The 15,148-nt window shown below is 49.9% G+C and overlaps 1 long non-coding RNA gene across 1 annotated transcript in view; it reads left to right on the top strand.

Annotated features, from left to right (window-relative positions):
* The first annotated feature begins 1,661 nt into the window (after window positions 1-1,661).
* Window positions 1,662-15,148, top strand: part of LOC102753394 — a 22,208-nt gene continuing 8,721 nt past the window's right edge. The window contains exon 1 of the long non-coding RNA XR_435545.2: window positions 1,662-1,803. This is a non-coding gene — a long non-coding RNA (uncharacterized LOC102753394). The remainder of the gene's footprint in view (window positions 1,804-15,148) is intronic.

The raw sequence follows: 15,148 nt of genomic DNA, 5'->3' as shown, positions 1-15,148 counted from the left end.
ACAAGAGAAAGAGGAAGAGTGGGCGGGTGAGATGCATGTTCTAGAAGGTTTTGTGACCGCACGTGTGGGGCACAGCAAGGGAAATTAAATAGCTCCCCAAACAAGGCTGGAATGTCACTTGGCTTTTCTCCTCGAGCCCAGGACGAGCTTCCAAAAGGGCACAGAGAGCATGACCTGACCTGGGGGCAGGGTGAGGGCTCATGCCTGGGGGAGGGGTGGCAGTTCCGTAGAACGGTGGCTGGAGGCCAGGTGAGCCTGACCAGCCAAGTGTGGCTCTGGGACATGGTCCGTGGGGCTGTCACCACCAGTGCCAGGAGCCCAGGCAGGTGCCCCCGGAACTCTGAGAGTGGGACACAGTCCAACAGTGCCTGATGGTGGGCAGAGTAGCTCTCAGACCCGGCCTCCACCATAGGTGTGATCAGGGTGTTGGTGCCATACCCAACAGGGCAGCACCCTAAGTTTAATGGGTCCGTGCAATTCTTTTTTTTTTTTTAATATATTTTTATTTATTCCAGAGAGGAAGGGAGAGGAAGAGAGAGAGAAAAACATCAATGAGGAGAGGGAATCGTTGATTGGCTGCCTCCTGTATGTTGGACCAAGCCCGCAACCCAGGCACGTGCCCTTGACCAGAATCGAACCTGGGACCCTTCGGTCCGCAGGCCGACGCTCTATCCACTGAGCCAAACCAGCTAGGATTGGTTCGTGCAATGCGTAAGGTGTGCCTGGAGGGATACTCCTCAAAGAATTCCGGGGACCAGTAGCTTTGGGAAGTCCTGCGCGCCTCACTGCTCTCCCGAGGCCAGCAGCCCGCCGAAGGCCCTGGAGACCTGCAGTTGGCGTTGAACACCACCCTTTCCTCCCCACACCCCCACCCCCAGGGTGTCCTCTTGCTGATCCTCTTTGAGACGCTGCTCTGACCTCCAGGACGCACCAGCCGGGGGCAGGGAGTCGGGTCAGCAGGAGAGGCACGTTCATGGGAAGGCTGGGAAGTTATAGGTCCTGGTCCCTGGAGGAGGCTCCTTGTGGGGTGCATCCTCCTGTCCTCTCCCTCGTGGAAGGATGGGACTAGGGCTTAAAAGGTCACAGGGATGAGGCAAGGGTATCCTGGACCAGCTCTCCGTTCATGGGTCTTAGGGAGAAGCATTCTCTCTCTTTGGACTCTGCCACACCTGCCTTCGTGGATGGATGGGCAGAGGAGCGGCGCTGTCCTCTGTCTGCTACCCTTACTTCCATGGCAATGCACGCCTCCCCAATGGTGCTGTCTCCCACCACACTCAGAAGAACCGCCCCCCCTGCCCCCACCTTATGTAAGCATGCGCTCTGTACTGCGATCTCCTCCCACCACCAGGAACAGACACTGTTGGCTGCCACCATGTTCTTAGAAATGAACCAATGGGTTATGGTAGCATCTCAGTTTCCCCATTCCAAGCAGGGCAAGACTGGCTCCGCACCACCCATGTTTTGGGATAATAAAAATGCATTTTTAAATCTATTCTTATGCATTTCAGAGAGGAAGGGAGAGGAAGAGAGAGAATCATCGATGCTGAGAGAGAATCATGGATCGGCTGCCTCCTGTACACCCTGCACTGGGGATTGAGCCCGCAATCCGGGCATGTGCTCTGATGGGGAATGGAACTGTAAGCTCCTGGTTCACAGGTCGATGCTCAGCCACTGAGCCCCGCTGACTGGGCTAAAAATGCATTTTTTAAAAAATAATGATCGGAGGGATCTCGGTGTCGGCTCGGACTGCGCTGTCCTCGGGAGGAGGCCCAGGCCACAGCCTTGACTGTGATCCTGCTCTCTGTCAGCTATGAGGGCCCTGGGGGGGCCACGGGTCCCATGCTGCCCCCCACCCCCCGGCTCAGGAGGAGGAGTCACCTCCATCACACTATTACTCTCCCCGGACAGGCTGGGGGTTGGGTTAAGCAACAGAAGGGGCTGAGAAACGACTTCCCATCCAGCTCCTTCCAAGGCCGATGGGTGGGGTCAAGTTCACTCGCCTTTGGCTATCGACCAACCTAATCGCATCACCCTTGGTGGTCCTCCCTCATGCTCCCTGACCGTCCCAGAACATTCTAGACGGCTCCTGCTCCTCCTCCCTCCCTCCTAGGCCCCCGGCCCCTGGCCCCCGATTCCCCCACTTCGTTCCCTTCTCTCTACCCTCCACCCATCCCTGACCTGTGTCTTCCAGCCCGGACTCCAGGCCTGGTGGAGCCGTGTGGGTTCTAAGTCAAGTCTCACCGATGTCTCTCTCTCTCTCTCTCTGGGACGTGCTGGGAGCACTGTCCGTGAGGTCTCGTCGTCGGCATTATTTCTGATGAGTATTTTTACACCTGATAGCCTCTCGGAGCGATGGCCTTCGCCTGGCCTCGGGGAGGGGGAACCCTTCCCCAGGACCGGCCCAGCAATTAGAGCATCTTGTTAGGTCGGAGGCCCAGGACAGTGAGGACAGCTGGCGAGCTCGTCTCCGCCAGCGGCTCTGGTTAACATCAGCCCCGAAGCTCTCTGTAAACACGTGAATAATTGATCGCCCGGCGCTCGCATAGCTACCGCGGATCTGAGCCGTCTGACTCATTTGCGAGCCGATCCTGTCGTCTGGCTGCCATAACACGGGAGGAATGATGATGGTTTCTTGGAGATTCTTCTGGGGCTGGAGTTGCCAAGACCGAGGCTGTAATGGTTTGTTATGATGACCCTTGTCGTTCCATTAGGGCTCAATTGCTTTAAAAAATGAAGTGCGCGGACTTTCGGAACGTTGTTAGCTTCTACGCTGACCTGACATCATAGTTTACATTGCAGGATGTATTAATGGCCGAGGAGTGTTTTCATGTCCCAGGGACAAGTTTTAACAACCATAATCTGCCCTCAGTCATCATAAATACAAACGTATTGGTCAAACAGATCTCGTTAATGTGGCCAAGATAAATGCAGGCCTATATTTTAAGGCAGCCGAAAGTCCGAGAGAATATAGTTGGAGCTTTTTTTTTGTGTGGGGGGGGCGAAGGGATCTCGTCGACCTGCTCTCCGAAGGCTGAGAGAATGAGGATTGCCCCCTCGGGTTTTCCTTGGGACAGATAGAAAAGTCGTGGGGCTGTCCAGCAAGATTTTTCTCATTGTTTCTGGACCCCATGAATGCCTGGTGGGGCGAATCTCCGTCCTTAAAGCCGTATTCTTCTCATCACGCTCACAGGGCTTTCGGAAAGAAGCCATGAAGGTCGCATGTCTTAGCGGTGTGTTGCTCAACCTCATTTCCTTGAGTCCCACCGCATCTTAGAGTTTTAATTCTATTAAATCACCCCCCCCCGCCCCCCACGCCCCAGCTTTGCGCTTCCTGGGGGAGGAGTCCCGGTCCCTCAGATGTTTCTGACATTTCGCATCGTTCCAGTTGGCAATCCAGATGTTGGCAGGCGACGTTCTGGGCAGGAGCTGCAGGACGGATCAAACACTCCGTCTTCCTCTTCGTTACATCACACTCCCAAGCGTTGGCCTGCCTCCGTGGTGGCCACGTTGTAAGCTTCTCAGGCAGGGTATAAATCCTTGTTGGAGGAACCCTTTCTGAGTGTGTTTTCAGTCTGGACCAGGAAAATGTGCTTAAGGCAGTCATGGCTCCAACGCTCCCTTCTGAGAAAGCCAGCTGTTTCCAGGGCTGAGTTCATCTCCCTCCAGACACGGGGAACACGGTGCCACAGCTGACCTCCGTGTGGGTTGTGGTCACCTGGCGATGACTGATGACGGCTGCAGATCACACCGTTTTCCCTTCTTCTTTGAGCGGAAGCTTCCCTCTGGGTCTGCTCTGGCCTTTGCCAGCATCACAGACTGGGCTGAAGAAATATGATTTTTGCCTGGAGCCTCTCTGGGGCGAGGGATTGAGTTATTTTCAAAGTGTTGTTGGCGTGAGGATGCTTTGTGTGGATTAAGCTTTTTTTTAAAAAAAATATTTTTAGCCCTAACTGGTTTGGCTCAGTGGATAGAGCGTCAGCCTGCGGACTGAAGGGTCCCAGGTTCGATTCCAGTCAAGGGCATGTACCTTGGTTGTGGGCACATCCCCAGTAGGGTATGTGCAGGAGGCAGCTGATCGATGTTTCTCTCTCATCGATGTTTCTAACTCTCTATCCTTCTCCCTTCCTCTCTGTAAAAAATCAAGAAAATATATTTTAAAATTATTTTTATTGCTTCCAGAGAGGAAGGGAGAAGGAGAGAGAGATAGAAACATCAATGATGAGAGCGAATCATGGATCAGCTGCCTCCTGCATGCCCCCTCCTGGGGATTGAGCCTGCAACCCCAGGCATGTGCCCTGACCAGGAATCGAACAGTGACCTCCTGGTTCATAGGTCGACGCTCAACCACTGAGCCACACCGGCCAGGCTGTGGTTTAAGTTGTTGATCTCTTTAATAAGTGAGGCACATACAACCAGTTCATAGCAGCGCCGTCCTCAACAGTCAAAGGTAGAAGCAACGCAAGTGCTCATGGACGGAAGGATGAGTAGACAACATGGAGTATTACTCAGCCTTCAAAAGGGCGGGAATTGCGACACGTGTCACAATATGGATGCACCCTGGGGACATGATGCTGAGGGCAACAGGCCAGTCACAGAAAGACAAATACAGTGTGATTCTGTCTCTGTGAGGTGCCTAGAGTAGACACATTCGCTGAGGCAGGGAGTGGAATGGAGGCCCCCGGGGGGCTGGGGGCGAGGAGAGGGGGAGTGACTGTTTCATGGGGACAGGGTTTGAGTTGCACAAGCTGGGGAGAGCTCTGGAGAATGGCCGGTGGTGATGGTTGTGCAACAGGGCGAATGCACTTCATGCCGCTCCACTGTGCACTTAAAAACGGTTACCAGGGTAAATCTGGAGTGAAGTGTATTTTTACCACAATGAAGAAATAATCATAAAAAAGGAAATAAAGGGAGGCACATCAGAGACTTGGGGTGGAATTAATTCCAGCGCTCAGGCCCCTTCCTGGAATGAAAGCCCGGACGGCTTCAAGAACCCCACCCCACCCAGAACATCAAGAAGTCTTCTTGCCGACACCAAAGAGACGAAGACCTGGAAATGGAGTGTCTTTGAACTTCATCTTCATTGGGGGTGAGATGATTATTTAAGTTCAGACCTTAATTTCTTCTTTGAACTCCTCTGGACCTTGACTTCTAAGGGGGGTTCATTTCAGACTTGGGGACTCCCTGGTAATTTGACATTTGAAAGGGGGCGGTGAAGTTCAAGTTCAGGACATCTTCTTGTCGGGGTGCCCTGCTGTTTCCCTGCGGGGCCTCTGGTAGGTGGTGTTGGTCAGGGCAGCTAGAAATAATTTGATTTTTTTGGAAAATAAAAGAGGATCTGCATTTTTCCATCTGGACCACAGAAAGGTCTCGGAGAGCGTAATGGACTGCACTGACCCGTCTTCGAAATTCCATTGCTGCTTTCTGTATTCCTACACTACTTCCTCCAGCCTTGCTTTTTATCAGTAATAAAACAGATAGTTTGATGTAAAAATAAAAAAATAAATAGGACTTTTAAAAAAGATTTTTTAATTGATTTTTGGAGAGAGAGGAAGGGAGAAGGAGAGACACAGAGAGATCAATTTGTTGTTCTACTTATTTATACTTATTTGTGCGTTCATTGATTGGCCCAAACCCTTGGCATACTGCGATGATGCGTTAACCCAGCGGTTCTCAACCTGTGGGTCGCGGCCCCTTTGGGGGTCGAACGACCTTTTCACAGGGGTCGCCTAAGACCATCGGAAAACACATATATAATTACCTATTGTTTTTGTGATTACTCACTATGCTTTCATGATGTTCAATTTGTAACAATGAAAATACATCCTGCCTATCAGGTATTTACAGGACGATTCATAACAGTAGCAAAATGACAGTGATGAAGTAGCAACGAAAATAATGTTATGGTCGGGGGTCCCCACAACATGAGGAGCTGTATGAAAGGGCAGCGGCATTAGGACGGTTGAGAACCACTGCTCTAACCCATGAGCTACCCCGCCAGGGCTTTTGTTTTCATGTTTAAGACAAGGTGAGGGTTCGGGAAGCTGGTGAGTGATGGCTAGGGAGGTTGTGTGTGCCAACTGGTTTTTCTCTTCGTCCACCTCCCGGCCAAGCTTCAGAGGGAACTCTCTGTATGTGAGCTGGAAAAGATGAATTTCAGGCTTCCTTGAGAGCTTTCAAGCCTTAAATCCTTCTCAAAAATAACCTTCTCTCAGGCATCTCCAGGCCCAAGGAATTATAGAGCGTTTCCTTGGGCTGTGGAATGGCCGTGTGAGTCACTCCGGTTCCTTGGGCCTTTGAATAGGAGGATGTCATAAATCTGGAAGTATTTGTTCTGGTTTGTGACGAAGCAGAACTGTAGCATGTCAAATCAGATGCTGGTACAAGCCTATGAAATGGCACTTTTTTTTTGCCCCCCACCTTGGGGCATTGCGGCATGAAGCTTTGGGGCAGTAGAAGAATGTTTTATAGCCTTGGATACCGAGCCTACTTTTAGCTGGCTTTTCTCTCTGAGCACGAATGAGGAGTAAAAGTTCTTGTGTGTAGCTCTCTGTTTTCCCAGCGCGGGTGCAAGGCTGGGTGGAGGCGAACTTACCCCTTTGCAGGCTGTTGTTTGGACTGAAACCAGAGGCCTGGGCTGTGTGTGTGTGTGTGTGTGTGTGTGTGTGTGTGTGTGTGTTGGGTGCAGGGGATGAATGGGATCCTGGCACCCTGGGATGTTTGGGTTGGGAGGGATCTTAGTTCACCCACTTCCTCATTGCCCGGGTCGTGTTCATGGCCCTGTGTGATGACAGCCTTGACCCAGAGGGAAAGTTTCATCGTTTCCCCTGGTCCGTGGTCATGTGGCCTCCAGTTTTCCACCTCCAAACTGCTCTATGGTACAGACAACGATGAGAAAAGAACAATGAGGAAGTTATAACGTTTGGAGCACTGAAAAGTCATTTTAGTTTTTCTTGTGTTGGCGCTTATGGGTAATCTTTCTGTAGTTTCCAAAAATATATATATTTTTTTATCATGAGGAAAATAAATTTCTATGTAAAATAAGACTATAGCCTCCGGACATGTGTGTAGGTAATCATCCCCTGAGAAGGTGATGAAGGGTATCGGTAGCATTCTACAGAGTGAAGGCCACACGGTCCAACATGGGGGTGTTGAAGCATGGCTGGTCCGAATTCAGGTATGCTGTGTGTGTAAAATACACACCAGATTTCAAAGACTTGTCCAAGCAAAAAAGTGTCAGCTATCTCAGCAAGTATTTATGAAAATATTTTTATTGATGTTTTAGAGAGAGGGGAAGGGAGAGGGAGAGAGAGAGAAACATCGATGTGAGAGCGTAACATCAATGGGCTGCCTCCTGCATGCCCCAGTGGGGAACAAAACCCTAGGCATGCGCCCCGACTAGGGATCGAACTGGCAACCCTTCGTAGCACAGGACAATGCCCAACTAACTGAGCCACACTAGCCAGGGCCCAGCAAGTATTTTAATCCCGATGATATATTGAAATGATAACAATTTAACTAAACTGGGTTAAAAAAATTATTATAATTAATTTCATCCGTCCCTTTTCCTCTTTTGAAGGCAGCTACTAGAACATTTAAAATTACCATGTGGTGCCCAGCCAGTGTGGCTCAGTGGTTGAGCATCGACCTATGAACCAGGAGGTCACGGTTTGATTCCCGGTCAGGGCACATGCTCGGGTTGTGGGCTCCATCCCCAGGAGGGGGTGTGCAGGAGGCAGCCGATCAGTGATTCTCTCTTATCATTGATGTTTCTCTCCCTCTCCCTCTCCCTCTCCCTCTCCCTCTCCCTTCCTCTCTGAAATCAATAAAAATATATTTTTTAAAAATTACACTGTGGGAGTTGTATAAAGGAGAGAAGGTTAGCAGTCCCCTCGACAAGAATAGAAAAGACCCTTGAGCCCGTATAACACACAGAGAGTTAAGGCATCATCTCCCACGTGGCGGATCTAACCATGGCTTTGAGAAAGGAGGGTGACTTATGATTTAATGAGGTTTGCCTCTGGAGTGACAATAATATGCTGGATCTAGACGGTGGTGATGGCCGCCCAATATTAGGAATATACTACATGTCACCGAGGCTACATTTTCTCTCATGTGTGTTTTAACAATAAAGACATAAAAAGTACATACCTGGCTCACATTATCCTACTGTTCGGCACCTGTTTGAGGCAGAGAGGTGGAGGATGAGGGTTTGCTTAAAACTGTTTTTCTAGAAGTAAGGAAAAACACGGAAAGAGGCGAGAACGGGCAGGAGACTGCCAGGGGCAGTGAGAACGATTTTCTCTCTCCCTTTTGTCAAAATATTGACATGTGTTTCAGTTTCCCAGCCTGGCGGCCCCCGCTTCACCCCTTCCCTCCCAGCCTCAGCCTGGCCTGCCCCCATCTCCTCACAATGTCTTCTTTATCTCGTTCCCCATCCCCCCAACCCTTGGCCTGCTGCCCACTGCCAGGCTGCTCCCCAGGACAGCTCTTTCCCGGGGATTCCTCCCGGTGTGTGCTGTGCGGTGTGGAGGAGTTGGGGAGCTTGACAGCGGAGCATGAAATAGAAACCCCGGCTCAGGCTCAGCCAGCCCCTGACCCCCAGATCCCGTCCATGAGGACACATTCAGGGCTTTTCTGTGCGTCTGTGGCACCCAGCTTCTAGGATGTGAAGTCCACGAGGCAAAACCGGTCTTTGGTGATGGAAGTCAGAGCAGGACTTGGGGTTCGGGGGGGCTGGGGGGGATCAGAGGGGCAGGGGCTGGGCTGGGCCAGGAGAGAGGGCTTCTGGCCGTCGGAGAGACTGTTACTGATTTGCACTGATGCCTCCCATGTCCACTTCGTGAAACTTCACTGAGCTTGCGGCCTGTGTACTTTTCTGAATGTGTGCTCCATGTCACCAGAGTTAAAAGTAAGAAAGAAACACCCGTTGAGGTGGATGCATGGCTGAGAGTTGCTCTAAGAGTCCAATAGGGGTCAATGCAGTGGAATGTGCGGTAAGGACGCCCACCAGGGGGCGCTGTGTCCCCTTCCTTGATGGACAGGTGGCATCCGGAGGCCCCTCCACCATCCTCAGACTAGAGATTTGTGAGTGAGTGACCCACCTGGGATATTAACCTTCTCTCTCGTCCCTCCATTTGGGGCAGCCACATACATAAAAGACCAGGGAGGGGGGACATGAGCGAGCGGGGAGCTTGGCAAGAGGCTGGGGGTGCAGGGGAGACATGTAAGGCCACGCATCCTTGGGAGAGTTGGGGGTGCTTTGCAAGCTGTAAATAGACACCCCAAGCCCGGGAGGCCAGCTGGGGAGTGACCGGCTTGCGGTTATCACTGACGGAAATCCTGTGAGTGGTAAATACAGCCCTGGCCGGGCCTGCAGAAGTGATTAGGGGAGCAGAGAGGGGCCCGCATGCTAGCGGGGAGGTTATTAGCCGGGAAACCAGAGGCAGGGGGATGGGGGCCGAAGGGCCCAAGCGGAAATGGAGGAGGAAAATAAATAAATGAGATAAGCCATTTCATTTGCTTCCTCTGCTCCTTGCCTTTTGTTTTGTGCTCAGGCCTGAGGCCTTCTCCCCCCGCCCCCCCAGGCCCCCCAAGTTCCTCTTCAGGGACAACAGCCTGGAGGCGGGTCTTGAAAACCTAGCCTGGCCCCAGCTCCTGGCCCTGCACCCTCCCCTTGGTAGTGACCTTCCAGGGGTCAGCGATGACCTTCCAGGGATCGGCTCACCACTACGGGTGCCAAGAGCCTGAGGCTACATGCCACACACTGTGGAGGCCAAATGTTGGGGTCACTGTGGAGTCCCCAGTAAGAGAGCTCATGGACAGTGCTGTTTGCCCCCCTGCTGGGGATCGAGCCCGCAACCCCAGCACGCGCCCTTGACTAGAATCGAACCCGGGACCCTTCAGTCTGCAGGCCGACGCTCTATCCGCTGAGCCAGACCAGCTAGGTCTGTAGGATTCCCTCTTCATTCCTGGTGTGTGCGATGTATGATCAGTTTTCTTTGATGAACTAGATCTGTCCAACTGCCCTATGTCCTGTTCAGAGTGGTCTGTAGAATTGTGAGATTCGAGCGAGGTGAGTCTAAAATCCACTTGACCTTGGGATTCATTGTCCATTCCATTCAGGGGGCCCTTGGGACTCCTTCACAGTAGGGTCTGGTGGACATGTCAGGACTTTCTAATGAGAATGTAGGCTCTTTTCCGCTCTCCCCACACCTCTCATAATACTCAGCTCTATTGCATCTACAATTAAACAAAGATGCGCTCACATGAAGTCTGAAGTAATCAGATTTTAAAAACGGAATCTGAAATGTACTCCCTGACCCTTGGTTTCTACGGATGATGCCTGCAGTGGGTCTTCTCAGCCCTGTTGTACACTATTTAGGAGAAAAAAAGAATGTAAAGGATTTTTACCAATCTTAGCCTGAATGGCTCTATCTTCTTATCCGTTGTCAGCAGCTCAGGATCCAACTAGTGAGAAATAGATTTTCCCACCGACATTCTAGGATGCAAAACACATTGTTCATACTTTGGTTGGGGCGGGGAAACAAGAAGAAATAATAAAAATAAGATATTGTGAGAGCTTTGAAGTGCTGGGGCGAGGGGGGAGGGCACAATGGCAGGTTCCTTTGTTGATTTTCCTCACTGGCCACTCAGCGAGATTCTTATCAAGCATTTCTGAGCAGGAGACAATGAAAATGACCCAGCGTGAATAAAAGGACGGATGACAAATGTGCTGTGAAAGGAGTGCGGGGTCCTCATTGAGAACAAATAGCCCAAGGAGGCAGAGTGAGGTACACTTTATCTTCACCATCCTTTTGAGAGCTGGGGTCCTGAGTTGTTTGCCCTGGAAAATGAATGGAGTGCTGGGAAGGCCACGTGTCCTCCTCCTCTGGCCCTTGCCTTGTACCCCGCAGCCTTTTCAATGAGTTATTTCTTACCCTGGCCCTTCCAGGCAGGTCAGCATCAATATCCCTGCTCCAGAGGCCAGGCTGGAGGGAGGTGAGGGCTGGGAGGTGACTCGGTAATGGGCCTTATGGATGGGAGGGTCAGGTGGCTGAGGATGGGGAGCAGCTGTCCTCAGGGTCTGCCCTGAGTTCAGAGGAGAGGGCGAGAGCCGAACTTGAGCAGGGAGGGAGGGATATTCGAGGGAAAAGAAGTTCCCCGTCCAGGGGTAGTGTTCTCTGTGATGTCAGGAAGCTTTCTGAGGGCAGGCATCTGTCTTCTACCTCTTGGTGGCACAGGATCTATTAGACATATGTGTTCCCAGAAAAATCAATGTTCAATGGCTCGATGGGTGCATAGTATGGACAAACTCCATATGGAGGCATCTTTCAACCAAGGCTGGGGACCCGTGGGCCTTGGCTGACTTGATCTACCAAGAAGGAAGGAACAGGTGATCCCATACAGTCATTACTGGTTTGGGGGTTCTGGAATTATAGCTCCTGAGAGCGGGTCTGTTCAACTCAATTGAAAATTCAGTCAAGCCAGTACTTACTGATCATTGACTATGTGGGAGGTAATGGGCAAGGCCTTGGTGCGTGGCAGAAATGAATCAGTCGTGACTCCCGCAAAAGCAAAAGGTGGAACGGGCGAGAAAGAGATGCAGATAACTTCTTACAAGGCAGGCATTTGAGAATATTCCTCAGGGCCAACAGGAGAATGTTTCTTTCCTGAAGATGGACCAGTCCTCCTTTGAAGGCCTCTCCCTTCTCTCTCTATAAAAGCCAGGTGACCGGAACAGTGGAATGACCGCAACAACTGGAACGATCATTCACTATGAGGTTGGGGGTGGTGCCGGCGCCCAACCTCCCACATCCCCTCCCCCTGCCAGCCCAACTCCGATCAGGCCCGATTGGGGCAGGCCAGCTGGACCCCGCCCATGCACAAATTTGTGCACTGAGCCTCTAGTGATTAAAAATAAGAACCACTCAAGATAATCTCCCTTGGATTAAGTCAGAATTGACTGAGTTGAGATCTCAATTCCATCTGCAAAGTCTCTTTGTCTTTGCTGTATAATGTTCCCTAACCACAAGTGATATCCTACCCTGTATACAGGTTCTGTCCATACTCAAGGAGTGGGGATTGTATAGGACGTGTACACCTGGGGGTGAAATTTGGGGGCCATCTTAGAATTCTACCTGCCCCATGGGACTCATGGCCGGTGCCTGTTGGCTTCCCATTGTGTAGGCGGGGACACAGCAGAGTCTGTGTATGAGCGGCGTGCACTTGGACTTGTATGTCTCCATTTCCTCTTTTTTTGCAAGGCTCATCCACCACCCCGGGGTCAGTGTTGGCCTTGGGTCAGCATTTCTGATGAAGGATTTCATGGGAAAAGGATGACATTTATGTCTAGAGTTGATTTGGTGATTAGCTTTGGTGATTATCTTTTAAATGATCTCGGCTTCCCCTCTCCCCATTGTTGTTGACAGGCACGACTCAGTTGTTCATATTATTTATTGAAAGGGCTAAAGAGGAAACGGCCAAGGCTGACGCCACATAATTGCAAGGAAGCAGCGTGTTTGAGGCCATCGAAATACTCGTGGATGGGACTGGCTTCTAGGCTTGAAGGCTTTAGCTCTAAACAGTCTCGGAGAACTGGACTTTAACGCAACCAAGCAACTCTTAGAAGTGGCAGTGGGTTGCTCTTTCAAGGGTTGCCTGTTGGAATCCCACCATAGGTTTTATTTTGTTCTGTTCAGTCCACCGTTTTTCTCGTGTACTTAGCCCAAAATCTTTTTTGTTTTGTTTTGCTTTTTTTGTTTGTTTGTTTTGTTTTTTTCCTCTTTAAATTCTTTATTAGTTAAGGAATTACAAATGTGTCCTCATCCCCCCACATTAACCCCCATCCTCCCCTCCTCCGTCCCACTCATGCTCTCATCCCCCTGTTGTCCATGTCCATTGGTTTGGCTTATATGCATGCATACAAGTCCCCAAAATCTTATTGGACAATACAAGAAGGCCAAGCCTGGGAAACTAAGCTAATCTATAAGATAGCAAGTTAGGGATTTCAATCTCACTTTTAAAATGTCCAAAATTGCAATAGCCTTAGAGGACCGTTTGTGCCATAGCACTGCCAAAAAGTCAACTCTGATGGCGAAATCAGCTTTTACTGGACAAAACCCCAAGCAACAAACACAAAAGCAGGACCCCACCGTTCTGATCAAAGGCTGATCGTCACAATATCCGCACCTCTGAAGAGAAGCTTGCCCTGATTCAGTGGGTACCTCTGCTCAGAACGCAGCCAGCTCACAAAGGCTTGGTCCTTGCAGCTGCTTGAGAAAGGATGTGTGTGTGTGTGTGTGTGTGTGTGTAATGAGAGAGAATCATTTTTCAGAGGCCTCCTGTACGCCCCCCAATGGGGATGGAGCCTGCAACTTCGGCAAGTGCCCTGACCAGGAATGGAACAGTGACCTCCTGGTTCATAGGTTGACGCTCAACCACTCACTGCACCACACCGGCTGGGCTATTTTTTTCTTCTCTTTATTGTTGAGAGTATTACAGATTCACCCCCCCTCCCCCTTTTTTTTTTCTAGACATCAGGGCAAAGGGATTTCTGTGGACTTGACATCTGGGCCCAGACTGGGACCAGCGTGAGCCTGGAATATTCTTTCAGATTCCCTCCTCCTCACCCACCCTTTCCAAACAGCCTGAGCCTCGAAGACGCTGGTGACTTTAAATGTCTTCCTGGGTCTGTAATGAAGATGCTTATAAATATTACAAGAGATTTATCACTTCGGTGTGAAATCCTCTGATACCAACCGGGAGTTTTTAAACACCACGGGTAACAAGAAGCATATGGTTAGAGATTCAAGTTACTGGTTTCTTTCTTTTTTTTTTTTTAATTGTTGTCTGCCAAGGACAATATATTTTTTTTCCCCTTTCTTCAAAATAAACATTGTGCAGGAATGTGCCTCAGCAAATGGCTGGGGTTCTATTATATTTCATGCAGCTTTCTAAACAATTTCCAACCCCGGGCCTGGCCGAGTGTCAAACAGAAGGCAACCAACAATAGCAAAATCCCATTAAAGCCGGGAAGGTTCCTTCCTGAGGTGAGCCCGGCCAGAAATAGTCACCTTGGCTCATTCTCCCGTTTGGCACCAGGGACTAATAATGCGCGGTCTCTTAATGGAAATTATCTAATTTCATCCAAGAGTTCCTCCAGAGGGAGCCGGGCTGACGCACTCACAGTCAATATAACAACATTCTTCTTGAAGTGCCGGACAATGGGCCTTTGGAGGGACTGATAACCACGTCAGCCGCTGGACAAACACCCGAGTAAAAATAGGCATCGAGGCAACTGACACGGCCACCTAATTTCTCAGGAGGGAGGCCCCAGAGGAGGCACATTCAGAGGGCTTGTGGGGAATAACTTCATCAGACCTGCTGGGAGAAGGATGGTGGAGAAAATCAGAAGGGGGCGGGGGGCGGTGGGAGAGAGAGAAAGACAAGACACAGAGATGGAGAATGGCGGAAACATGAAGAATGTGGTACATGAAAGAGAGGAGAGTTCCTTCTCCATCCAGGGAACAAATAAGTATGCAGCGTCGGTACGAGGCCGCTTGATAGGAAGCCTGCTTTGGGTGTAATTCCCATGAACATCCCAGGGCCGTAGTCCAAGTGCTCTTGGCAAGGAAAGGCCTGCGGGAAAGAAGGCTCCTTGTAAAGATCGAAAGGCCCCGTTGGAAAAATAGTCATTCTACTTGAAATATAAAGTGCTGATTCTATTACCTAAAGGTTCTTCATTAAAATAACTTCATGTTTCTCAGGTATTAATACATATTGAAATATAATCCAGGAAAAAAGGAAGTATGGATATTATAGAAGATTGGAGTTCTGTGAAATTTATACACACACACACACACACATACACCTGTGAGTTCTGTGACACTATAATGTATAGAATATATATAAATATATAACTATATTTCTATCTCTCTATATATACATCTATCTGACCTGTAAACTATCCCAATAGCACTTTCCTAAGACTAACAAGATCACCCTGAGGTATATACCTAAAAGGAAAAGGAGACAGATTCATATTGATTCAAAGTATAGTTCATGAGAAAGTTGTTAACCTCCACATCTAACAACAGCTTCAAAATATACAAAATAAAACCAGTAGAAATATAAGGAGAAACTGGTAAAG

The sequence above is a fragment of the Myotis davidii genome, unplaced genomic scaffold, assembly GCF_000327345.1.
Source record: "Myotis davidii unplaced genomic scaffold, ASM32734v1 scaffold174, whole genome shotgun sequence".
Classification (NCBI taxonomy): Eukaryota; Metazoa; Chordata; class Mammalia; order Chiroptera; family Vespertilionidae; genus Myotis; species Myotis davidii.
Note: the sequence above shows the minus strand (reverse complement) of the source record. Positions and strands in the feature narration are given on the sequence as shown.